We start from the raw sequence: 24,714 nt of genomic DNA, 5'->3' as shown, positions 1-24,714 counted from the left end.
AGCAAACCAAAAGCCTTGTCAATAAAAAAACATACTAAGGGGCTGGAGAGATGGCTTAGCAGTTAAGGTGCTTGCCTGCTTAAGGACCCAGATTTGATTCTCCAGGTCCCACGTAAGCCAGATGCACATGGTGGCACATACATCTGAAGTTTGTTTGCAGTTGTTAGAGGCCCTGGCACATCCATTCTCATTCTCTCTCCTCCCTCTCTCTGTCTCTAATAAATAAAGAAATAAATAAAAATAAACCAGGAATAAGTAAATAAACTACACAAAGCCGGGCATGATAGTGCATGCCTTTAATCCCAGCACTTGGGAGGCAGAGGTAGGAGGATCACTACGCATTCAAGGCCACCCTGAAACTACAAAGTAAATTCCAGGTCAGCCTGAGCTAGAGTGAAACCCTCCCTGAAAAAACAACAAATAAAAAATAAAAAATAAATAAATAATAAAAGGCAAGTCAGCTGGGCTTGCCTCAAGGAAAAAAAAAAAGGCTAAGGGTGGGGAAGATGGCTGAGTACTTAAAAGGCATTTGCTGACTTCAGTACTCCAGGACCCATGTAAAGGTGGGCACAAAGTGACACACGTATCTGTAATTCCAACATATCTATGGCCATAGGAGGCTGAGCCAGGAGAGTCCAGAAGCTCACAGGACCAGCTAAACTGGTGCACCGGAGACAAAACATGAGAGAGCCTGCCTTGAAAAGAAGGTGGGGGCTGGGGAGATGGCTCAGTGGTGAAAAGAGCTTGTTTGTGAAGCCTGATGGTTCAATTCCCCAGTACCCATGTAAAGCTAGATGAACATGCATGCATCTAGAGTCTGTTTCAATGGCATGAGGCCCTAGCACACTAATGCTATTATTCTCCATCTCCCTCCCTCTCTTATAAATAAATAATATTTTTTAAATAGAGGACTGGAGAGATGGTTGAGCTGTTAAGGTACTTGCCTGTGAAGCCTAAGGACCTTTTTTTTTTTTTTTTAATTTTAATTATTTATTTGAGAGCGACAGACACAGAGAGAAAGACAGATAGAAGGAGAGAGAGAATGGGCGCGCCAGGGCTTCCAGCCTCTGCAAACGAACTCCAGACGCGTGCGCCCCCTTGTGCATCTGGCTAACGTGGGACCTGGGGAACCGAGCTTCGAACCGGGGCCTAAGGACCTCTTTTTGACTCCAGGTCCCACGTAAGCCGGATGCACAAGGTGACACAAGTGTGCAAGGTCACTCATTCGCACAAGGTGGTGCATGTGTCTGTAGTTGATTGCGGCTGCTGGAGGTCCTGGCATACCAAGCCAATTCTCTGTCTCTCTCTTTATTCTTTCATTAAAAAATAGAGTAAAGGGCTGGAGAGATGGCTTAGCGGTTAAGCACTTGCCTGTGAAGCCTAAGGACCCCGGTTCGAGGCTCGACTCCCCAGGACCTACGTTAGCCAGATGCACAAGGGGGCGCACACGTCTGGAGTTCGTTTGCAGTGGCTGGAAGCCCTGGCGCGCCCATTCTCTCTGTCTACCTGCCTATTTCTGTATCTCTCTCTCTCTCAAATAAATAAATAAAAATAATTTTTTAAAAAAATAGAGTAAAATTTATTTTAAATATTTTATTTATTTACTTATTTGAGAGAGGGAGAGAGAAGAAGAAGCAGATATATATATAGAGAGAATGGGCACACCAGAGCCTCTAACCACTGCAAACCCCAGACACATTGCTACCTTGTGGCATCTGGCTTATGTGGGTACTGGGGAATTGAACCTGGGTTCTTAGGCTTTGCAGTCAAGCGCCATAATGGCTAAGACATATCTCCAGCTCTAAAATTTCTTTTAAAAGGAGGACCTGCAACACATATCCTCAAACCTGATTCTTTTTGACAAGCTGTTCTCCATCCATCTGTGCTTCAGTATTTCTTTGATTTTGTTTCCCTGAATTTCTTTGTAGCATTCTCTTAGAAAATTCTAGTCTCTTTTCTGAACATGCCTAGATTCCAGAGCCCGAGAAGTAGCAAGACAGGTACACAGCCGGGAAACTGGGCACTCTGACCTAAAACAGAAACAATATCAAACAGGTGTGTCCGGCCCAAGAGTCCAAGAGTATCCACCCTTTACCAACTATTGGTGTTCATACCTGGAATCCCAGTGCTTGGGAGGCACAGACAAGAAGACTGGATTTCAAGGTAATTTGGGCTACATAGTGAGTTCAAGGCTGCCCTGGGCTATATAACAAGAACCTGTCTCAAAATATATCTATATTTATAGAGAGAGATCTATATATGAAGATATATATATATATAGGAGCTAGGGAGATGGCTTATTGGTTAAGGTGCTTGCCTGCAAAGTCAAAGGACCCAGGTTCGATTCCCCAGGACCCCATGTAAGCCAGATGTACAAGATGGTACAGGCTCTGGCATGTCCATTCTCAGGCTGAAGAGATGACTTAATGCTTAAGACACTTGCCTGCAAAGCCTAAGGACCAAGGTTTGCTTCCACAGTACCAACATAAGCAAGATCCACAAGGTGGCACATGTCTCTCTCTCTCTCTCTCTCTCTCAAATAAATAAAATTTGAGAGAGAAAAAGAGACAGAGAGACAATAGGCATGCCAGGGCCTCCAGCCACTGCAAAAGAACTCCAGATGCATGCGCCCCCTTGTGCATACTGCTTACGTGGGTCCTGGAGAGTCGAACCAGGATCCTTTGGCTTTGTAGGCAAAACACCTTAACCACGAAGCCATTTCTCCAGCCCCCAAACAAAACATTCTTAACCTAGAAGCCACTTTGAGGAGGTGTGTCAGTCATTGTACAGGTCCTTTGACAGGAGGTTCAAATCTCCCAACTGATAACTTGACTTCTAAACTAGTAGAGCGGAAACTCAGAGGTAAGGACAAGGAGAAAGGTAGGGAGGATTGTTGAGGTGATAAAATTGAACACCATTCTGTCCAGCCATCTTTGTGATCCTGGTGCCTAGCACAATGCCAGCCACACAGAAGGTACCTGACCTTTCATTGAACATTTACTAAGTATCCACTTCTCCCAAACAGAGTTGTGGAGGTAGACTCAGATTTTTTAAAGTAATTTTTAAAAATATTTTCTGTCATTATTATTAGAGAAAAAGAGAGAGAAGGAGGGAGAGAATGGGTGTGTCAGAGCCTCTAGCCACTGCAAACAAACTCCAGACGCATGTGCCACCTTGTGCATCTGGCTTACGTGAATCTGGGGAATTGAACCTGGGTCTTTAAGGCTTCACAGGCAAGTGCCTTACCTGCTAAGCCAACCCCAGACTCAGATTTTGATATAACCTCTGCTATGCAGGCTGAGATAAGTCATATCTTATTGTTGTGTAGGTCTCACTCTAGTCCAGGCTGACCTAGAATTCACTCTGTAGACTAAGCTAGCCTTGACCCCTCTCCTTCACCTTGACTGTTAGGGATTAAACGTATGCACCACTATGCCCAGCCAATCAATAATATTTTTTAAAATTTATTTATTTACTTATTTATTATTTGAGAGAGAGAGAGAGAGGAAGATAAAGAGAGAATGGGAGCACCAGGTCCTCCAGCCACTGCAAACGAACTCCAGATACATGTGCCCCCTTGTGCATCTGGCTTACGTGAGTACCAGAGAATCAAACAGGGACCCTTTGACTTTGCAGGCAAGCACCTTAACCACTAAGCAATCTCTCCAGCTCTCTTTCTCTTTTTAAATTTTTATTTATTTGGAGACAGAGAGACAGAGGGAGAGGGAGGAAGAAAAAGTGAGAGAGAAAAAATGGGCAAGCAAGGGCCTCTAGCTGCTGCAAATGAACTCCAGATGCATGTGCCACTTTGTGCCTCTGGCTTTATGGGAGTACTGGGGAATCGAACCCAGGTCGTTAGGCTTTGCAGGCAAATGCCTTAACCACCAAGTCATCTCACCAGTCCCAAAAATCAATACTTTTGAAAAGAAAATTGAGGGGATTCTTTTTTAAAAAATTTATTTGAGAGAGAGAAAGAAGCAGAGAGATAAAGAGGAGGGGAGAGAATGGGCACACTAGAGCCTCCAGCCACTGAAGATGAACTCCAGGTGCATACGCCCCTTGTGCATTGTCTTTGCAGGTAAAAGTCTTAACTGCTAAGCCATCTCTCCAGCCCTGGGGGGGGGATTTTTTTTTAAGGTAGGGTCTTGCTCTAACCAAGGCTGACCTGGAATTCACTATGTAGTCTCAGGCTGGACTCGAACTGATAGGGATCATCCTACCTCTGCCTCCCAAGTGCTGGGATTCAAGGCGTGTGCCAGCACACCCGGCTAAACTTATTCTTATTTACTTGCAAGCAGAGACAGACAGAGAAAATGGACACGCCAAGGGCCTCTTGCTGTAGCACACGAACTCCAGATGCATGCGCCACCTTGTCCACCTGGCTTTAAGTGGGCACTGGGGACTCGAACCTGGGCTGACAGCTTTTGTAAGAGCTGAGCTATCTCCCCAGTCCTAAATCAAGATCTTCAAAGAGTTTTGTCGTTGTTGCTTCAGAATCAAAAAGAAGAGTTCGTTGCTCGGAATTACATCCCCTATTTCAACCCAGCATCTGAACTTGCTTGACCTGCTCTAGATCGCACTGCGCATACGCGCCTATGCTACGCTACAGCGCTCTCCCGACGCCCGGCCCCGAAAGAGCGCCCGCACCCGCACCCGTACACCCGGTGCTTTATCACTGAAGCACCTCCGGAAGTACTGGAAGTTTCGGGGGGCGGAACCGGAAAGCGTTTCCGGGGGCGGGAGGCTCAGGCTTGAGGCTGTCCTGGCGACAACTAAAACAGGCCTGGTGCCGGCGGCGGCGGCGGTGGCGGTGGTGGCGGAGGCGGTCCCCCGGGCTGGGGCTGTGAGCACGGAACCATTGCCAGGTACACCGGAACCTGGGAAACGGGCTGCAAGGGTGAGCGGAGGAAAAGCCGGGGGCCGAGCCTGGAGTTCCTGGGCAGGCCCCGGGCGCCTGCCGTCGGGCCCATCCCGCGGCGCCGGGATGCTGGAGCCGGGCGAGCGGCGGGAGTCGCGGCGTTCCAGGTCCGACTCCTGCGCTCTCACTCGGGCCCGGCGTGCTGGCCGAGGGCCTCCCGGGGCAGCCCCTTGCCAAGGTCACCCCGCGGCAGGCGCCCAGCGGGCCCGAGCGCTTAGAGATCCCGCCCCCGTACGAGCCTTTGGCCTTTCGGGGCGCGGAGTGGGCGACCTCGGGTTCGAACCACCCACGCGTGAGGCCTGCAAAGCTGACTTCGGGAGAGAGGCTGCGCTCTAACTTCTCTGGGTGTTTTCCTGTGTTTCCCTGGCTCCGTCACCTGTTGTCGCCTGTCCTTCTTGTCTCTGCTTGGCTTCTGTCAGTCCGAATTTCTTTCCACTTTGCATTTCTGAAAAGTCTCTGCATCTGTGGGTCTTTTCTTTCAATTTTCACCTCGCCTTTATTTATTTATTTATCTGTCCGTTTTACCTCTGTCATTCAGTACTTCGGGGCCTGAATGTCAAACTTGTGTTTTGGCTCTCTGTTTTCTCTCTCTACTAATTTTGTGTCCTATTTTATTTATTATTATTATCTTTCCGGTCTCTCCTAACTGGGTTTGTTTAGGCAGGGCGGGCCTTCCTGGACCTCTGAGCCATGGGAAGGTGACTCATGACCCTGTGAAACTCCTTGCTCCGGTGACATTCTCCATGACTCGACCGCAGTCTGGCCAGTTCTGACAGGTGTCACCCATCTTAACCAAGTGTCAAGGTGCAGGGGCGCCTGGCTGACAGGCTGAAGACCCGTGTCAGAACCAGAACAGCTTAATGAATCTTCACCTCTCCCCCGTGGCCTGCATAGCTTTCCACAACTCTGCCCCTGCCAGAAACTCTCAGATGGCCTCCAAGGCTGTCAGGGGGAACCTGTCCTGAGTTGGAACTGTGGAACTAGGCCCATCTATCAAGAAAGGGTCAGGCTGAGATCTGCCTTTGGGGCTCTTGGAACAATAGCGGAATTTGGTGAAGAACTCTGTGGGTAATTAAGAGATTGGGTCCACATTTCAGTTAAATTGTAAGAAACCTAGTTAGGATTTAGGAATTCATTTTTATTTATTTATTTTTTTGCTTTTCCAAAGTACCACTGGAGAGAACTAAAACAAATGACTTTCTGAAACCTTGGAAACGAAGTACCAAGAATAGACAATTTCATAAACAGGAACATAGGAACATAGTTTACCAGAAGGTGCAGTGGGGTAGGGTGTTGTTTAATAGATACAAAGTTTGGGGGAATGAAAACGTTCTGAAAACAGTTATTTTTTAGTTAATTTATTTTGTTTTTTGGGGGTCACTACTTCACTCTAGCCTAGGCTGACCTGGAATTCACTATGTAGTCTCAGGCTGGCCTTGAACTCACAGTGATCCTCCTACCTGTGCCTCTTGAGTGCTGAGATTAAAAGTGTGTGCCACCATACCTGGTGAGGTTGTTTTTATAGTTGGACAGCATTACGAATGCACATGATGTCACTGAATTTTATACTCAGTTATGGTCAAAATGGTAAATCACTGGAGATTCCTCAAACCAGTAAACACTGTCAGAAATATTAGTTGAGTGTATGTTGATGTCTGCTTTCCACAGTAGTAGATACAGTGAGGGGTTCAGTGAATCTGTTTTAAATCATTCTCAAGGTAAAGTATAGCAGGTTTGCACCAGGTTCTCCTCCTGAAATCTACCTGAAGAAGAAACTTGAGAAGGATATGATTTTTGACATGCAGAAACCTTGTATGGTTTAAAAATATATATTCTTTCTTGTTTTCATAACAGAAAATTGTGTGTTTCTTTGAAGGGGGTTGCCTTTGCTTTTTTTTATTGTTGTTATGTAAGTCCTCAGTTTGCCATTAAGACTATTTATCCCTCTTTCTAATGCAGTGTGACAGCTGAATAACTGCCTTGTGTCATTGAACCTTTGCAGGCATCAGTTATTTTACGTGTTACCAAGAAGAGAAAAGCACTGCCAGCTAACGCTGTAACAATGCTTTCTCCTCATATGGGCTTCCTATTTTATTTTTAGTGAAAAAAAAAACTTGGACCTGGACAGTTTTTCAAAAAATAAATCAGTTTGGGCTGGGAAAATGGCTCAGCAGTAAAGGTACATATTTGTAAAACCTTGCCCACCCAGGTTCAATTCCCCAACACTCACATAAAGCCAGGCACATCTGTCTGGCATTTGTTTGTAATGGCAAGAAGCCATAGCAAGAGCACGTGCATGTGCGCTCATGCACACATACACACACACAATTAAAGTGTGTAATAAACTTCTTAATGTTCCAAGCCCTACTCTTTGTATATTTTCCAACTCAGGTGTGTCCATGGTTTTTCCACATGGTGTCATCATTTTTTTTTTTTTCAGTGTCATCTCTGTGTCATGGGAAACATCCCTAGGCTCTTAGGCAGCCACAGCTATTAAAACTGCCACCTAATGATCACATTCTGATTTCAAGAACTTTAAAATATGTGTCTTAAAGTCAGTTGAATCAATCTTCTGTATTCATGTTCACAAACTTTTCCTTTTACTTTATATTTGTTGTTAGAATAGAGAGATTTTTGTCTTTCTTATAATTGCTGAAAGAAAAAATTCCTTTCATTTGTTAGTACATAATGAAATGGGTGTTTCTCATCTACTTGGCTTTATTGAAGTGTAATTAAGAATAACTGACGGATGGGCAGTTGGTGTCTAGAACTTGGCCTTGCCTCTTGAATCTCAAAGAGCTGACCTCAATGGGACATTTGCCCTCAAAAGTTTTTTTAAATATTTTATTTTCTTTCATTTATTTGAGGGGGGCAGGTAGATAGTGAGAAAGAGCAAGTCAATGGGTGCATCAGGGTCCCCAGCCACTGTAGACAAACTCCAGACACGTGTGCCACCCTGTACATCTGGCTTACATGGGTCCTGGGGAATCGAATCCAGATCCTTTGGCTTTGTAGACAAGCACCTCAGCCACTAGGCCATCTCTCTAGCCCCTGTCCTCAAAGTTTTAAGTAAAACATTGAGCTGTGGCTTAAAGCTAAAAGGAGTTGTGTATCAGATTTCATGAAGTAGGTGGCTTGCTTTGTAAAAACCTTAAATAGAATTTACTGAGTTCTTTGGTTAAAGTATTCCAGTTAGAAAAAGAGGAGAATGTTGATGGACATTCAGGATATATTTTATTTATGTAAAAGCTTTCTTGGTGCTGGGGATTGAATTCCAGGCCTTTTGCATGGTGAGCATATGCCCTGCACTTAGGAAGGGGCTCCTGGGCGGGGGGGGGGGGGGGGGGGGGGTGGCAAGGTGTAGTACTCATCCTCTCACCACTTTAGCTTGTCTTTAGGTAAGATGTGGTTTCTTGGTCAGGTGAGTGAGTGACAGGCTCTGTTGGGTTAATTCTGAAGGGAAGGGACCATAGCTCTTCACTCTCCTTTTCATACTATGACATGGGAGGTGGGGACCCTCCTTTCAAGACCACTAATCCTGCTACAAAAGGTTCACAGGTGTGCATACCATGCCTGATTCCAAAGGGGTTTTTGTTTGTTTGTTTGTTTTGTTTTTAACTTTTTATTGCTGGACGTGGTGGTGCACACTTTGAATCACAGCACTTGGGAGACAGAGGTAGGAGGATGGCCCTGAGTTCAAGGCCACCCTGAAACTACATAGTGAATTCCAGGTCAGCCTGGGCTAGAGCAAGACTTTACCTCAGTGCGGGGTGGGGGGCATTTTATTGACAACCTCCACCACCCTTTTCCAAGTCCCCTATCCATTGATTCCCTGCTTTATTCCAACTAGTCTCCCTTCTATTTTGGTACCATTTTTTTCCCACTTATTATGAAGGTAGGTAGTGTCAGCCACTGTGAGGTCATGAATACCATGCCACTTTATGTCTGGAAGACGATATTACAAAACACCCCTCCCCTTCCTTTGGCTCTTACATTCTTTTCACCACCTCTTCCACAGTGGTCCCTGAGCCTTGGAGGGTGTGATGGAGATGTCTCACTTACTTAATGCTGAACATTCCACTGTCCCTTCCCAGCATTTTGATGAGTTTTGAGTCTTTCCAGTAGTCACTGCCATTTGAAAAAAGTCATTGCTTTTCTAACCAAAAGTGAGAGTATCATTAACATATTGACATAAGCATAAATATTTAGAGGACAGTTTGGTAGGCATAATATGTCCGTTTAGTCATACAACAGTAGTAGTTTTCCCCTAGGGCTTATGGCTCCTAGCCATAGGCTTTTGATTAGATTTTCCATTCCAGACAGGAATTCCTTCTCATGGTGTGGGCCTCAAATCCAATTAACAAGCCATTGTTTTCTCCCATAACAGACATGCCATCATTGCACGAGTTGTCACATTTGGCCTGACTGGCCAGCTGTATAACTTAGAAGATCCACTGCTAGGGCTGGAAAGATGGCTTAGCGATTAAGATGTTTGCCTGCAAAGTCTAAGGACCTAGGTTTGATTCCTCAGGACCCACGTAAGGCAGATGCACAAGGTGGCTGGCGCATGTGTCTGGAGGTTGTTTGCAGTGGCTGGAGGCCCTGGCGTGCCCATTTTCTCCCCCCCACTCTGTGTGTGTGTGTGTGTGTGTGTGTGTGTGTGTGTGTGTGTCTGCCTCTTTCCCCCTCTCACTCTTTCAAATAAATTAAATTAAAAAAAAAAGATCCACAGCTTGTTAAGACCTTTGATGACTTTTCTCCCCCAGCATGCTGCATAGGTCTTTCTAGCATCCTGACAGTCCTCAAGGAGGAGGTGTTCAGCTCAGCTCCAGCTTGATTTGTCAGTGTTCCAAGGGATGTTTTAATTCTGTAAAATTACATAGGCATTGCTTGTGTTAATATCTTAGTTTTAACAAATGTGTCACAGTAACACGAAATATTAAAGGAAAATGCGGGAGGAGTATACAGGAATTCTTCACTGTCTTTGTAATTCTTTTATAGATGTGAAATCGTTCAAAATAAAATTGATGCTTAACGGCCAGGTTTTGTGGCGCACGCCTTTAATCCCAGCACTCAGGAGGCAGAGGTAGAAGGATCACCATGAGTTCCAGGCCACCCTGAGACTACAGAGTGAATTCCAGGTCAGCCTGGGCTAGAGTGAAACTCTACCTCGAAAAACAAAAAACAACAACAAAAAAATTGATGCTTAAAAAGCAAAGGGCTTGCTGGGTGTGGTTGCGCACACCTTTAATCCTGGCACTGGGCACTTGTGAGTTCCAGGCCACCTTGAGACTACATAATGAATTCTAGGTCAGCTTGGCTAGAGTGAGACTCTACCTTGAAAAAGAAAAACAAAAATGGGGGGGGGGCTTATTACCAGAGTTATAGTTATTAGAGCCTTGATCCTAATAACCCTTCTCCCCCAACAAACCATGTTCAGACACCTGTCCTCAATAAGCCAACAAATAAATAATAGTTAAAGGAAAAATTTAAAGATTCTATATAGCCACACTGGGAAGAGAGAGAGATGCAGTGGACACTCCTCGCCCCAAATCCATCTTTGATTTCCTTCCTTGAGATAGGAGTTTAAACTGAAGGCAAGAGGTATGCCTAGCTAGCCTGCTCATCCTTTGCCTCAATTCCAGTGTCTCTGGCAAGGTGGTTAGATCTTCCCAGAGTCATGTTCCTTCTCTGGCTAGAACCAGGCTTCAGCCTTTTTCTTTGATCAGCAAGGGATTTATGTTGAGGGAGTTCCAATTTCTTGGGGGTCCATTGTTTGGATAGTCTGATAGTCAAAGTAGAAAGGCAGACTGTCTCTTTAGAATTCCTTCCTGCCAGGACTGGTACAAGCAAAATGAAGTGGTACCTGCCAGCAGCCCACACTGAGGAGGCTGAGGCAAGAGGAGTGCTTGAACCCAGTCCTTCAAAACCAGCCTGGCAACATAGTTGGACTTTGCCTGCCCTCCAGAAAAAGATAATACTAAATTTAAAACTACAGGCTGGGTGTGGTGTCACATGCCTTTAATCCCAGCACTTGTGAGGCAGCAATAGGGGGATCACTGTGAATTTGAGGCCAGTGTGGGACTACATAATGAATTCCAGGTCATTAGAGTGAGACACATCTTGACAAAAAAAAAAAAAAATCAGAAGTCAAGTCCCAGAATGAAAGTTCATATAACTAAAAACTTTTGTGCTGACAGGGTTTTGCTATAAAATAGCCCAGGGTGGCTTTGAACTTACTATGCATCCTCGCCTGGCCCTGGCTGGAAATCCTGTTTCTAGCTCCCGAGTGCTGGGGATGCAGGTGTACACTACCAAGCCTGACTAATTGTAGTCTTGATTGGCATTCTGTCAGCTGCTCTCACACAGACTGCTTATTAAAGAGACACATGTACACAGTGAATGGTACCGCACCTCTTACACTTCCAATGTGATATTTCTTTCCAGATATCAGTGTGATTAATTTAAAGCAAAACTGAAAAATGGATCTATGAAGATTCATTCAAACTGTTTTTTGATGGTCATGGCATAAGGAACTTTATCTCCAGAATACAACTTTGCACTAGGTAAGTTATAAACTTGGAAATAATGCAATTTTAAAGGCTGTACTGGAATAGTTTCACTTTAAGCAAAAATAATATAGTTTGTCACAGTGTCTTGTGTTTTCTTTTCTTTTCTTTTTTTTTTTTGTTTTGATTTTCCAAGGTAGAGTCACCCTCTAGCTCAGGCTGACCTGGAATTCACTATGTAGTCTCAGGGTGGCCTTGAACTCATGGCAATCCTCCTACCTCTGCCTCCCAAGTGCTGGGGTTAAAGGCATGCCCCACTACGCCTGGCCAGGGTCTTGTTTTTTGAGAGAGTTTCACTCTAGCATAGGTTGTCCTGAACTCAATCTGTAGCCCAGACTGGTAATAGCTGAATGCCTCAGCCTCTGTAGTGCTGCAGGAGCCACCATGCCTAGTCCTTGCCATGGTGTGTAGGTGGGTCTTCTTGAGAAGAAATATGCCTGTTGAAAGTCAGTCATTGCCATGAACACTTTATTCAGAAGAATTTTTAATATTTTATTTTTATTTATTTGACAGAGAGAGAGAGAATGGGCACGCCAGGGCCTCCAGCCATTGCAAACGAACTCCAGATATGTGTGCCCCCTTGTGCATCTGGCTAATGTGGGTCCTGGGGAATGGAACCTGGGTCCTTTGGCATTGCAGGCAAATACCTTAACTGCAAAGCCACCCCTTCAGCCCTATTCAGAAGAATTTTTTTGGTAAACTTTTTTTTTAAGGTAGTGTCTCACTATAGTTCAGGGCGGCCTTGTACTCATGGTGATCATCCTACTTCTGCCTCCCTAGTGCTCGGATTAAAGGTGTGCACAGTCATACCTGGCTCTTGGACAGGTCTTTTAATCTGAGTTTGTGTCTCTTTAAAGTGAGGATGGTGACAAGGCTGTTGCAGACCCAGGTTTCCAGTGTGCTTTGTGGACTGAGAGCATTTGACTAATGGAAAGAATTGGAACTGGGCATGGAAGCACACACCTTTAATCCCAGCACTCCGGAGGCTGAGGTAGGAGGATAGCTGTGAGTTAAAGGCCACCCTGAGACTACATAGTGAATTCCAGCTACAGTGAGACCCTACTCAAAAACCAAAAAAGAGGGCTGGGGAGATGGCCTATTGGTTGAGGAGCTTGGAACCACATAAGCCAGATGCATAAAGTGTCTCATACATCTGGATTTCATTCGCAGTGGTTGGAGGCCCTGATGCGCCCATTCTCTTTCTCACTCACTCTCTCTTCTGCCTCTCTTTCAAATAAATAACATTAAAAAAAAAAAAAAAAAAGGCTAGAGAGCTGGCTTAGCAGTTAAGGCATGTGCTTGCAAAACCAAAGGACCCAGGTTGGATTCCCCAAGACCCATGTAAGCCAGTGGCTGGAGGCCCTGGCATGTTCATTTCTCTCTTTCTCCCTCTCTGCTTCATTCTCTTTCTCAAATCAAAATATAAAAATATTTTTTAAAAAGGAATTTGGAAGCCAGGCGTGTTGGTGCACGCCTTTAATCCCAACACTCGGGAGGCAGAGGTAGGAGGATCACCATGAGTTCAAGGCCACCCTGAGATGACAGAGTTAATTCCAGGTCAGCCTGGACCAGAGTGAGACCCTACTTCGGGGGGAAAAAAAAAGAATTTGGGTAGGCATGGGGCATTGGTACTTTTTTAAAAAATATTTTTACTTTTAGAGAGAATGAGTACACCAGAGCCTATAGCCATTGCAAACAAACTGCAGACACATGCACCACCTTGTGTGTCTGGCTTACATTTGTCCTCAGGAATCGAACCTGGGTCCTTTGACTTTGTAGCAAGCGCCTTAACTGCTAAGCTGTCTTTTCAGCCTGGGTATTGGTATTTTTGTACATTTGTACCAAACTTTACATTTGCTAAAGCAACATTTGCTGTGTTTCAAAGTGCTTTCTATAGTAAGCATACAAATTACCATATGTTCTTATTATAAAGAAATCCCAGAGGGTTTCAATACAAGTACCTGGTAGGTTGCCTCTTATTTTGCTCTCATCTGTACTATAGGAAGTTTAGTCCTTGTTTAAACAGTGTACACAATTTGAAGCCTGGTGTGGTGGCCCACACCAGTAATCCCAGAACTCAAGAGGCTGAGGTAGGAGGATCAGTGTGAATTCAAGGCCAGCCTGAACTACAGAATGAGTTTCAGGTTAGTGTGAGCCAGCGTGACCCTGCCTCAAAACACCAACAACAAAAACTTGGATACACATTTCCTCAGAATAATGAATAGTGGCTGCTTTTAAGCTCATCCAGACTACATGGTGAATTTCAGGTTAGCCTGGGCTAGAGCAAGACCATACTTGGGGAAAAAAAGCGGGGGAGTGCACTTAACCACTGAGCCATCTCTCCAGCCCTGCTTTTGTTTTTATAGTATCATGTGTACTTTACTTTGCTCTTTTCCTTTTTTCTTTTCTTGGGGGAAAAAATCAGATCTATGAAAAATTACAGGCTGGGCGTGGTGGCACACGCCTTTAATCCTAGCACCAGGGAGGCAATGGTAGGAGGATTGCTTAGTTCAGGGCCAGCCTGAGACTACATAGTGAATTCCAGGTCAGCCTGGTTTAGAGAGAGACCTTACCTTATAAAACAGAACAAAATTTTAAATTTATTTGAGAGTGAGAAAGAGGCAGATAGAAAGAAAGAGAGTGGGTGCACCAAGGCTTCCAGCCACTGTAAACAAACTCCAGACACTTGTGCATCTAGCTTCTGTGGGTCCTGGGGAATCGAACCGGGGTCCTTTGGCTTTGCAGGCAAACGCCTTAACCACCCAGCCATCTCTCCAGCCCAATTTTTTTTTAACTTGCAGTGAGATAGAAATTTACATTTTAATTGAAACATTCCTTTCTGGAGAGAAGATGTAAGTCTGGGAGAACTGACACTTAAAAGGTCACAGGACCATTCCTTAAGTTTATAGGGGTAGTAAATGACTGTTGAGGGTCAGTGTTGTGCAGCAGTGCTGTCTTACAAAACACTCACTCCTGAAGGAGAGAGTCAGGAGGTCAGCAAGCCTGGGAAAAGCCTTACAAGACCCCACCCTGAGGATATATAAAGGTCAAACAACTGCTTAGAGGGAAACTGCCACTAACCAATTCAGGTGCCTACAGATTTTGCAGTGTGCTCCAGAAATGAAACTTCCTTGAGTCATCACCTATATTAGAGTGGGCCTTTCTATAATGCAGCTGCCTTTGGGTCACCCTGCTGTGTAAGGAGCCCCAATAAACTCATTGGTTTTCCAAAACTGGTTTTGGTACAGTTGTGCTTTGGTCTGTCATCTGAGCCCTATGTGGGGTGAAGGTGTTTGAGTCTTCCCAGAAAGTTTCACATGACACCTGGATACTAGAAAGGTGCCTGTGAAAGGGGAATCAAAGATTATTTGAGGACTTAGTGCAGCACATAAAAAGTGGGGGGGGCTGGAGAGATGGCTTAGCGATTAAGGTGTTTACCTGCAAAGCCAAAGGACCCAGGTTCAATTCCCCAGGACCCACATTAGCCAGAATCACAAGGGGGTACATGTGTCTGGAGTTTGTTTGCAGTGGCTGGAAGCCCTGGCATGCCCATTCTCTTGCCCCCTTCCTCTTTCTCTGTGAAATAAATAAATAAATAACTTTTTTTTTTTAAAGGAGGGACTGGAGAGATGGCTTACCCAGGTTCAATTCTCCAGGTCCCATGTAAGCCAGCTGCACATGAAGGCACATGTGTCTGGAGTTTGTTTGCAGTGGCTAGAGGCCCTGGTGTACCCTTTTCTCTCCCTCCCTCCCTCTTCCTCCCCTCTAATAAATAAGCAAAAAGATGAAAAAATATTTTTTAAAAAAGGGCTAAAGAGATAGCTCAGCAGTTGAAAGACACTTGGCCAGACTCACAAAGTGGCACATGAGTCCCAGCACTCGGGAAGCAGAGGTAGGAGGATCACCGTGAGTTCAAGGCCACCCTGAGACTCCATAGTGAATTCCAGATCAGCCTGGGCTAGAGTGAGACCCTACCTCAAAGAAAAAAAAAAAAAAAAAAAAAGCTATGTGCAACTGCGAGTGGTCACACCTTTAATCTCAGCACCCAGTGGCTGAGGTAGGAGAATCTCTGTGAATTCGAGGCCACCCTAAGACTACATACTGAAATCCAGGTCAGCCTGGGCTAGAGTGAAACCCTGCCTCAAAAAAAAAAAAGAAGTTAGCCTAGCTACAGATGATTGGGCTTCTGTGTGAGAATGAAAATACTTAGTAGTAGAGGCCAGTAAGTTTAAAAGGAGATATAAAGGGACAAGAAAGAAAGGGAGGAGGGTACTTAATAGGTTGATATTGTATATATGTAAGTACAATGATTTGAGATGGGGAAGTAATATGATGGAGAATGGAATTTCAAAGGGGAAAGTGTGTGGGGAGGAGGGAGGGAATTACCATGGGATATTTTTTTATACTCATGGAAAATGTTAATAAAAATTTTTAAAAAGTTAGGTGAAAGGTGACATACAGAATTTATTTTTCCCAAGATAGGGTCACTCTAGCTCATGCAGACCTGGAATTCACTATGTTATCTCAGGGTGGCCTCGAACTCACAGCAATCCTTCTACCTCTGTCTCCCAAATGCTGAGATTAAAGGGGTGTGCCACCATGCCTGGATGACATACATAATTTCTAGTACCTTAAGTCTGAGGGTGGTGCCCTAGAGTTTATGAATGAATTGCTCATAACCTGAATCATGGGTTATTCAAAGTTGGGCATGGCAGCACACACCAATAGTCCCAGTAATCAGGAGGCTGAAGAAGGAAGATTGCTGTAGGTTTAAGGCCAGACTGGGCTACATAATGAGACCCGGTCTCAAAATTTTTTTAAGTTATTTATGAAACTCGTATTCACATTTACTTTCCTTCCTGTCCTGCTGTTTCGCCTCTCAGACTGATGGGTCTGGAATGTGTTTTGAATTTAAGCCCCTACTTCACTACTGTCACACCACCCTAGGGGGTGAGAACCACTTTCTTGTTTACTTTATCTGCGAGCTGTGGAAGGAACCTAGTGCTGTATGAGCACTGTTATGTTAGGCACATAGACTGGCCCCTTGGTCTTCTAACTATTCTGAATAATGGAAAGAAAACATACCTATCAAATTTGCTAGGGAACATATTGTACTTTGTACAGTGTCTGCCCAGAACAGTTACTACACGAGCTGCTCCTAGACCTGTGGATTCTGCATCCAGGAATATGGCCCACTACAGAAATATAGAAATATGTGGGGGAAAATGCAACTATTAAGCCGGGCGTGGTGGTGCATGCCTTTAATCCCAGCACTGGGGAGGCAGAGGTAGGAGGATCACCGTGAGCTCGAGGCCACCCTGAGACTACATAGAGAATTAGACCCTACCTTGAAAAACCAAAAAAAAAAAGCAACAATATTAGACATGAACAAATGAACAAACTCCATTTCCTTGTCGGTCTCTAAACGCTAAGTCTAACAACTATAATCATAGCATTTACATTTTACATTTAAGAATTGTAAAAAGTCTAGATCTGGGCGCAGTGGTGCACACCTTTAAACCCAGTACTCGGGAAGCAGAGGTAGGAGGATCACTGTAAATTCAAGGCCAGCCTGAGACTACATAGTGAATTCCTGGTCAGCCTGGGATAAAGCAAGACCCTACCTTGAAAAAACAAAATAAAAAATAAAAGCTGGTCGTGGTGGTGTACTCCTTTAATCCCAGCACTTGGGAGGCAGAGGTAGAATTGCTGTGAGTTTGAGGCTACCCTGAGACTACATAGTGAATTCCAGGTCAGCTTGAGCTAGAGTGACCCTATCTTGCAAAACCAAAATAATAATTTTGAAAAAGAAGTCTAGAGATGAGTCAGAGGATTCTGAAGGATATAACATGCAGATACTATGTCACTTTCTACAAAGGATGTGCGTATCTACAAATTTTTCAAAATTGACATTAGTAGCTGAGCATGATGGTACATACCTGTAATCCTATTACTTAGGAAGCTGAGGCAGGACGATTGAAATTTAGAGGCCTGCCTGGGCTACATAGAAAGATCTTGTCTCCAAAAAAAAAAGGTGACATTGGTTCTTCAGTTTACTTCACAATACTCTTTTTAAGTGTTTTTTTTTTTTGTTGTTTGTTTTATTTTGTCTTTCGAGGTAGGGTTTCACTCTAGCCTGGAATTCACTATGTAATCTCAGGGTGGCCTTGAACTCATGGCAATCCTCCTACCTCTGCCTCCAGAGTGCTGGGATTAAAGGCGTGTGCCACCATGCCCAGCCTTAAATGGGTTTAAAATATATATGTGTGTGTGTGTGTGTATATATATATTTTTTCATTCATTTGCGCGTTTGTGCATGTGTGTGCACACTTGCCACTGCAGTTTAATGCCTGTTTGCTTTATGTCGAGTGCCGGAGCCTGCCGGCTGAAAGGGTTCGAGCCTGATGGGGAGTGAGGATTAAGGAAAGACAGAAGAAAGAGTGAAAGCGTGGACTCCAGTCCAGGGCTGAAGCAAGGCCTCAAGCCAGGACTGAAGACCTGGTTTATTTCACAGCATTCCTTTTTATATCTTTTTACCAACAGTTTTTCCATGGACAAAGATTTTTATGAGCTTTACAAGTTCCTATCAAAAAACCTTCCTGTTATGTCCCGACCCGCGGGACCTCGTTATTCGTGGGGGCGAGGGGGACCCAAACCTGAAATAAGATGGGCGAGAGAGAGGAAGGGACTCAAGCAAATGTACACTTGTCAAGAGTCCAATTTTATTGAGCCACAGCGGCCTTTTTAAGGGTTAGGGTTAGGGTCTTGGGTGAGGGGGGGCTGGAGGAGGCAGGTGGTGGAAAGTTACAGAATCTTCTTGGCCTTTGGCCTAGGACAGTTTGCAGTTATTCCAAGAATTCCCGGTATAGTTCTCACGTCCCTGCAGTCACCAGGCAGGATGTTAATTAGTTAGGTGTGGCGGGGTGAGGGGATGGAATCAGTTAGGTATGGCAGGGTAGGGGGATGAGGAAAGGTCGGAAGTTGCTCAGGGCAGAAGTTATCTCAGGGCAGAGGTTATTTCAGGGCAAAGATCTGTTCAGGGCTCATCTCCTCGTCTCCAACATCTCCCCCTCTTCTGTATCCAAGGACCAGGATAGGGAGGTTACCGCGACCCCTTAATGATGTCCCAAAGAAGGGCTTGTTTTGGTGGCCGATTATTTTTGTTTAAGAGTAAAAATGGATCCAGAGGAGCAACCTGACAGCAACCTGACATCAGAGAGGCGAGCGTTCCCCAGAGTAGGTTGAGCGCTGTTACTCATAGGTCATTGATTTCAATAAAGTCATTTAGATTGACCTTAGAACAAGGGGCACAAATGGTCTGAGCCTGTTAGAAGGGCAGTGCTGGACCCTTACCCGTCATTGGATCGGCCTCCTCTCGGCGAGGTCGTCCTGTCTTAGGCGGGTCGAGACTTAGCCACCCGTTCCGTCGCTGACTTACCAGACCACTCACTTTGTGGAAATGTAACGCATTTTGCTCTCAACAAGACCGTCAAAGCCCCATAAGGATCCTGGAGGAAATATATTTGGTAGCCAATTAGTATGAGGGGTCGCGGAGACCTGAGTTATTATTTGGAGGGGCGGGACCAAAATTTCCACCCCAGGGTGGGTTTTTGCAGGGAGGTAAAGTCTAAGGGTCGAGATGGGGGGGATCTTTGCAGGGAGGTAAAGTCTAAGGGTTGAGATGGGGGGTTGTCTTGTTCTTTTGGTGGGTCAGCGGCAAATGTTTCTTCTGTGGCAAGGCGAGGTAGTGGACTTCCACCGGCTTGATTGTAGAATCTACCTGACTCTTAATGAAACTGGTTAGTCGTCTGAAGGCCCAGGGGCCAAAGGAGATAAGCAAAAGGAATCCAACAAAAGGGCCTAAAAGACTGGGAAGCAAAGTAGTTGTTAGCCAGGGAGATGTGGAAAACCAATTTTTATACCAAGATTCTTGTTGTTCTTGAGTCCTCTAGATTTCTTTTAACTTTATCAAGGCTATTTTGTATTGGACCAGTGTTATCTAAGTAAAACAACATTCTTCTTTGAGGGCTACACAGAGTCCCCCTTCCTTTAAGAACACCAAATCTAGCCCTCTCTGGTTTTGAAGTACAACCTCAGAGAGCAAGGCTAAAGAATCTTTGAGATCTTGTATCCCCTCATGTATGAGGTTAAGATCTGTCCACTAAGGCACTGAGTTGTGAAAAATGCTGTTGGGAGGTTACCAGCGAGGCAATACCTGTCCCGGCCCCTGCAGCACTAAGTCCCAGGAGCACAGTCAGGGTGAGGGCAGTTAAAGGCTCTCTTTTTGGTCTAATGGCAATGCCCTGATCTATAGTAGTTGTAAAACTTTCAGAATCATGAATGAAAAATCGTGGCAAAACTATAACTACAACACAATAGTCCTTAGTCTGTAAAAAGTCCTTGTTGACAATAAAGGGAGTCAGCCCCGTGGAACAAGCAAGATAGGAGTTACTAGGGGCTTTAGTATATATAAAGGAGTCATTGATAATAGCAGTTTGGTTGCATACTGGTTCAAGAGTCAGAGGAGGGAGCATATCAGGGCCTAATAGACACAGTCCAAGGCCGGAAATGGATGCAAGAGTAATACCCCCCTTTGGGGCAGAGTGCCAGAATAATCCCTCTGCACTGTTAGTAGACACAGGAGATGTAAGGATGGCAATTCCCTCATAAAAGGGAGGTCCTAGAACTTTTAATCTGTATGGCATTTCAATCAAGCTCTATAATTTTATTTGAGGAACTTTAAATAAATTTATTTTAAGTAAACTTTATCTATGACAACAGGAATGTATGGTATAGACAGTCTATTTCCCTTTTATTTCTCCCTCTCATGAGAAGACACTCTAACTGCTTTAGGGGGCTGGGTCGAAGACATCAGATCATTTACTACTTCCTGCTGAACGGGACACGAAGTGGAGACTTGTTGCAGTTAGAGAATCTCTCCTAGAGAGGGGAACTATTTTAATGTACCCCAGAGTGTAGGAAGATAATCTTGAAAGATAACTTTGGAAAGAAAGAATAAAAGTAAGGAGTTACTGAGAAGCGAACACACAGCAAACTGGTCTTTTTGTAGGTCGAGGGAATCCAGGTAGACAGGCTTGGATCATCTCAGGACCATCTGAGGATGAGCTGGCTGAGATTTTCTTTCAGAACTGTTCATTAAATGGCACAGTAGTATTTAACATGGCTTGTAAAACAGATGAGATGCTAGCAGAGTTATCAGAAACATATACATAACATTTAATCTTAATAATAAAGAGCTATTTTTTATCTTTGGTTATACATTTTTCTCTGAGTGTTTAAGACCTTGCAGATAGCCAAAAGTTAATTAAGGATTAAATTTGGAGGTCATTAATGGCTCTCCAAAGAGACTTTAGGGACACAAGAGTAGCCCCATAGCTTACTGGTGTCTATTGCCTGTTAGGATGAGTCAGGGCCATGCTGGCCAAGTAGTTTTCCCTTCTTTGGGAAGTCAGGAGGACTGATTGCTTCTCAATTGTGACGCTCCTGTTTTACATTGTACACCACTTTTGTTTGGGTCTCCATATCCTCCCTGCTCAGGAAGACAGGTGACTTACCAGGGGGCCAGTGTAGAAGTGTCCCATCATCTCCAGTGGCCTCATGACATGGGAGCACAGGCCAAAATATTGACACTTTTTACTCCGATGATTCCAATTGGCTTTGGCTTCTACATAGGTGATTAACACACTTAGAAAGGAAGTTACACCAGCTTGGATGTACATACATATAGAGCACATTTAATTACTGAAATAGACTTAACTAAAGAATGGCACAGGGCTTCTAAAATCATTTTGTCCTATCTTTAAAATTTTTGTTGTACTGTGGTAGCATAAGCCATATATCTGAGGTATAGAAAGTAGGCACATCTCCAATTTTAAATATCCAACATTTATAAGTATAGGCAGAACCTGTTACCAGTCTTGAAAACAGTACCAGTTGATTTACAAACTTAACTTATTTAACCTCCTTTTTTTCTCAGATGATGACCATTGTTAGAGCATGAGGCTGTGCCCTAAAGTAGGGGATATGTCTTAAGGGTTAATTTTGTTATAAGCACTGGACTTAAGATGCCAAAATTGAGACAGTTACTTTATATACAACAAAGTAGAATCTGGTCTTTTCTGAACCCAAACAGCTAGCTAAATATTAATATAACCCTTGATAAATCTTCTTGAAAGAAAAAAACATTAATTGACAACCAATGATTTTGGCTTAAACTTGATAGCTGTTGATTTCATGTACCACAGAAATTTTTTATTAACATAAAACAATTTTATGTTTTACCCATGACTTAAATTTGATAAAGCTCAAGCAAACTATCCCAACATACTTCAGCCTGAAAATTTTTTTTCTTTTTCACATCCGCACATCTTCATTTACATACTTTAACATTCTGATCTAAGTACCACTCAAAAGACATTTTTAACAAGCACTCTATGTCCCAACATTGAAAAATTCCTTCCCAGTTTCTTTCCTTTTGGGGCATTCGCGAACCCAACATCCTCTTTCCTTGCAATACGTACATTGATCCTTCTCAAGGGGCTTCCTAAAGCCCTCGGGTTTCTTTTTCCTTGTTTTCTTGTTGCCCAGGTACCCTGGCTGTTTCTTCCTGATCCTGATGCTCTTTTTTTTTTTTTTTTTTTCTTTCTCTCTTATGATAAACCTTTTCAGCTTTCTTAATTATGTCTGTCAAAGCTAGATCTTGTAAACCCTCCAGACGTTGACCCGGAGAAGTAGGGTCAAAAGGAGTATATCTCCGGGAAGCCTCCATCAAGCATTCTAAAAAAATAACGTTGGGCGCCACTTGTCCCGACCCGCGGGACCTCGTTATTCGTGGGGGCGAGGGGGACCCAAACCTGAAATAAGATGGGCGAGAGAGAGGAAGGGACTCAAGCAAATGTACACTTGTCAAGAGTCCAATTTTATTGAGCCACAGCGGCCTTTTTAAGGGTTAGGGTTAGGGTCTTGGGTGAGGGGGGGCTGGAGGAGGCAGGTGGTGGAAAGTTACAGAATCTTCTTGGCCTTTGGCCTAGGACAGTTTGCAGTTATTCCAAGAATTCCCGGTATAGTTCTCACGTCCCTGCAGTCACCAGGCAGGATGTTAATTAGTTAGGTGTGGCGGGGTGAGGGGATGGAATCAGTTAGGTATGGCAGGGTAGGGGGATGAGGAAAGGTCGGAAGTTGCTCAGGGCAGAAGTTATCTCAGGGCAGAGGTTATTTCAGGGCAAAGATCTGTTCAGGGCTCATCTCCTCGTCTCCAACACTGTTACAGAGTTTTTGCATTTCAATCACTTCTCAGTACAAAAGACCAGCCAAATGGCTGACTATACATAATCTTGCTTATAGGTAGGTTGCTATAGTTTTGCTAATGTTTTGCTGCCGGACAGCTTCCCAACACTGAAGATACATAATCTTGCTTACAGGAAGGCTGCTATAGTTTTGCTAATGTCTTGCTGCCAGAAGCCCAGAGTTATGGATACAAGTCCAGCCAAAATGGCTCCCGACAGTGGAGTGGCTGGAGAATTGAACCTGGATCAGAGGGCTTTGCAAGCAAGTGTCCTTAACTGCTGAGCCATCTCCCCAAGCCCCACATTACCCATAGAAACATAATCCATAAACATTTAAGAGTATTTTAGGAAGAAAGAAATATGGATATGGTGGCACACGCCTTTATTCATAGGACTCCGGAGGCAGAGGTAGGAGGATCACCATGAGTTCAAGGCTACCCTGAGACTACATAGTGAAAGTGAGACCCTACCTCAAACCCCCCCCCCAAATTTTTTTTTGTTTATTTTTTCATTTATTTATTTGAGAGTGACAGATAGAGAAAGAGGCAAAGAGAGAGAGAGCATGTGCGCACCAGGGCCTCCAACCACTCACTGCAAACAAACTCCAGATGTGTGCACCCCCTTGTGCATCTGGCTAATGTGGGTCCTGGGTAATTGAGCCTCAAACTGGGGTCCTTAGGCTTCACAGGCAAGCGCTTAATCACTAAGCCATCTCTCTAGCCCTAAAAAAAAAAAAAAATTAATTATTTTAGGGCTGGAGAGATGATTTAGCGATTAAGGTGTTTGCCTATAAGGCCCAAGGACCCAGGCTCAATTCCCCAGGACCCACATAAGCCAGATGTGCAAGGTGGCACATACATCTATAGTTTGTTTGCAGTAGCTAAAGGCCCTGGAGTGCTCATTCTCTCTGTGTGTGCCTTTCTCTGTCTCTCTTGTTAATTAAATAATTAATTAAATGATGATAGGTATAATTTTGAAAACTATTTTAATATATTCATAGATTCATGTCCTTATCACTATAATTTTTTAAAAAAATATTTATTTGAGGAGAGAAAGAGGCAAATAGAGAGAATGGGCACACCAGGGCCTCTAGCCACTACAAATGAACTCCAGATGCATGTGCCACCTTGTGCATCTGGCTTTACCTGGGTAGTGGGGAATCAAACCTGGATCCTTTGTCCTTGCAGGCAGGCACCTTAATCACTAAGCCATCTTTCCAGCCCCATAATTTTTTTGAGGGGGGGTTGGTTTCAAGGTAGGGTCTCACACTAGCTCAGGCTGACCTGGAATTCACTCTAGCAGTTTTTTTTTTTTTTAACATTTTTTTTTAATCTTATTTTATTTTTTCTCAATTTTTTAAAACATTTTCCATGATTATAAAAAATATCCCATGGTAACACCCACCCTCCCCGCCTTTTCCCCTTTGAAATTCCATTCTCCATCATATCCCTTCCCCATCTCAATAAGTCTTTTATTTTGATGTTGTGATCTTTCCCTCCTCTTATGATGGTCTTGTGAACATAGTGTCAGGCACTATGAGGTCATGGATATCAAGGCCATTTTATGTCTGGAGGGAACACGTTGTAAGGAGTCCTACCCTTTCTTTGGCTCTTACATTCTTTCCACCACCTCTTCCGCATTAGACCCCGAGCCTTGGAAGGTGTTATCGAGATGTTACTCGGTACTCTAGTCACTTCTTTCCAGCACCATGATATCTTCTGAGTCATCCCAAGGTCACTGCCATCTGAAGAGAGAAGATTCTGTACCCAAAGTGAGAGTAGCATTAATATAAGGGTATGAATATTAAGAGAAGTGCTTACTGGACAGTTTGATAAGCATAGTATATACACTTATCCAGACATTAGCAGATATTACACCCCTAGGGCTTTTTAACATTTTTTAAACATTTGACATGATTTTT

The 24,714-nt window shown here is 44.1% G+C and overlaps 1 protein-coding gene across 2 annotated transcripts in view; it reads left to right on the top strand.

The window, feature by feature from the left end:
• Window positions 1–4,756: 4,756 nt before the first annotated feature.
• The window catches only part of Zbtb43 (zinc finger and BTB domain containing 43), a 32,669-nt gene continuing 12,711 nt past the window's right edge, over window positions 4,757–24,714 (top strand). Inside the window, exons 1-2 of one of the 2 annotated variants that reach the window (XM_045135649.1) lie at window positions 4,757–4,865; window positions 11,366–11,484. The gene's annotated coding sequence lies outside the window, so the exon portion shown is untranslated. Of the gene's footprint in view, window positions 4,866–10,025; window positions 10,060–11,365; window positions 11,485–24,714 lie in introns of those variants that run through there. The other variant, XM_045135650.1, reaches the window with a different exon arrangement.

This window comes from Jaculus jaculus, chromosome 1, assembly GCF_020740685.1.
Source record: "Jaculus jaculus isolate mJacJac1 chromosome 1, mJacJac1.mat.Y.cur, whole genome shotgun sequence".
Taxonomy (NCBI): domain Eukaryota; kingdom Metazoa; phylum Chordata; class Mammalia; order Rodentia; family Dipodidae; genus Jaculus; species Jaculus jaculus.
This window is presented reverse-complemented; position numbering and strand designations above follow the sequence as displayed.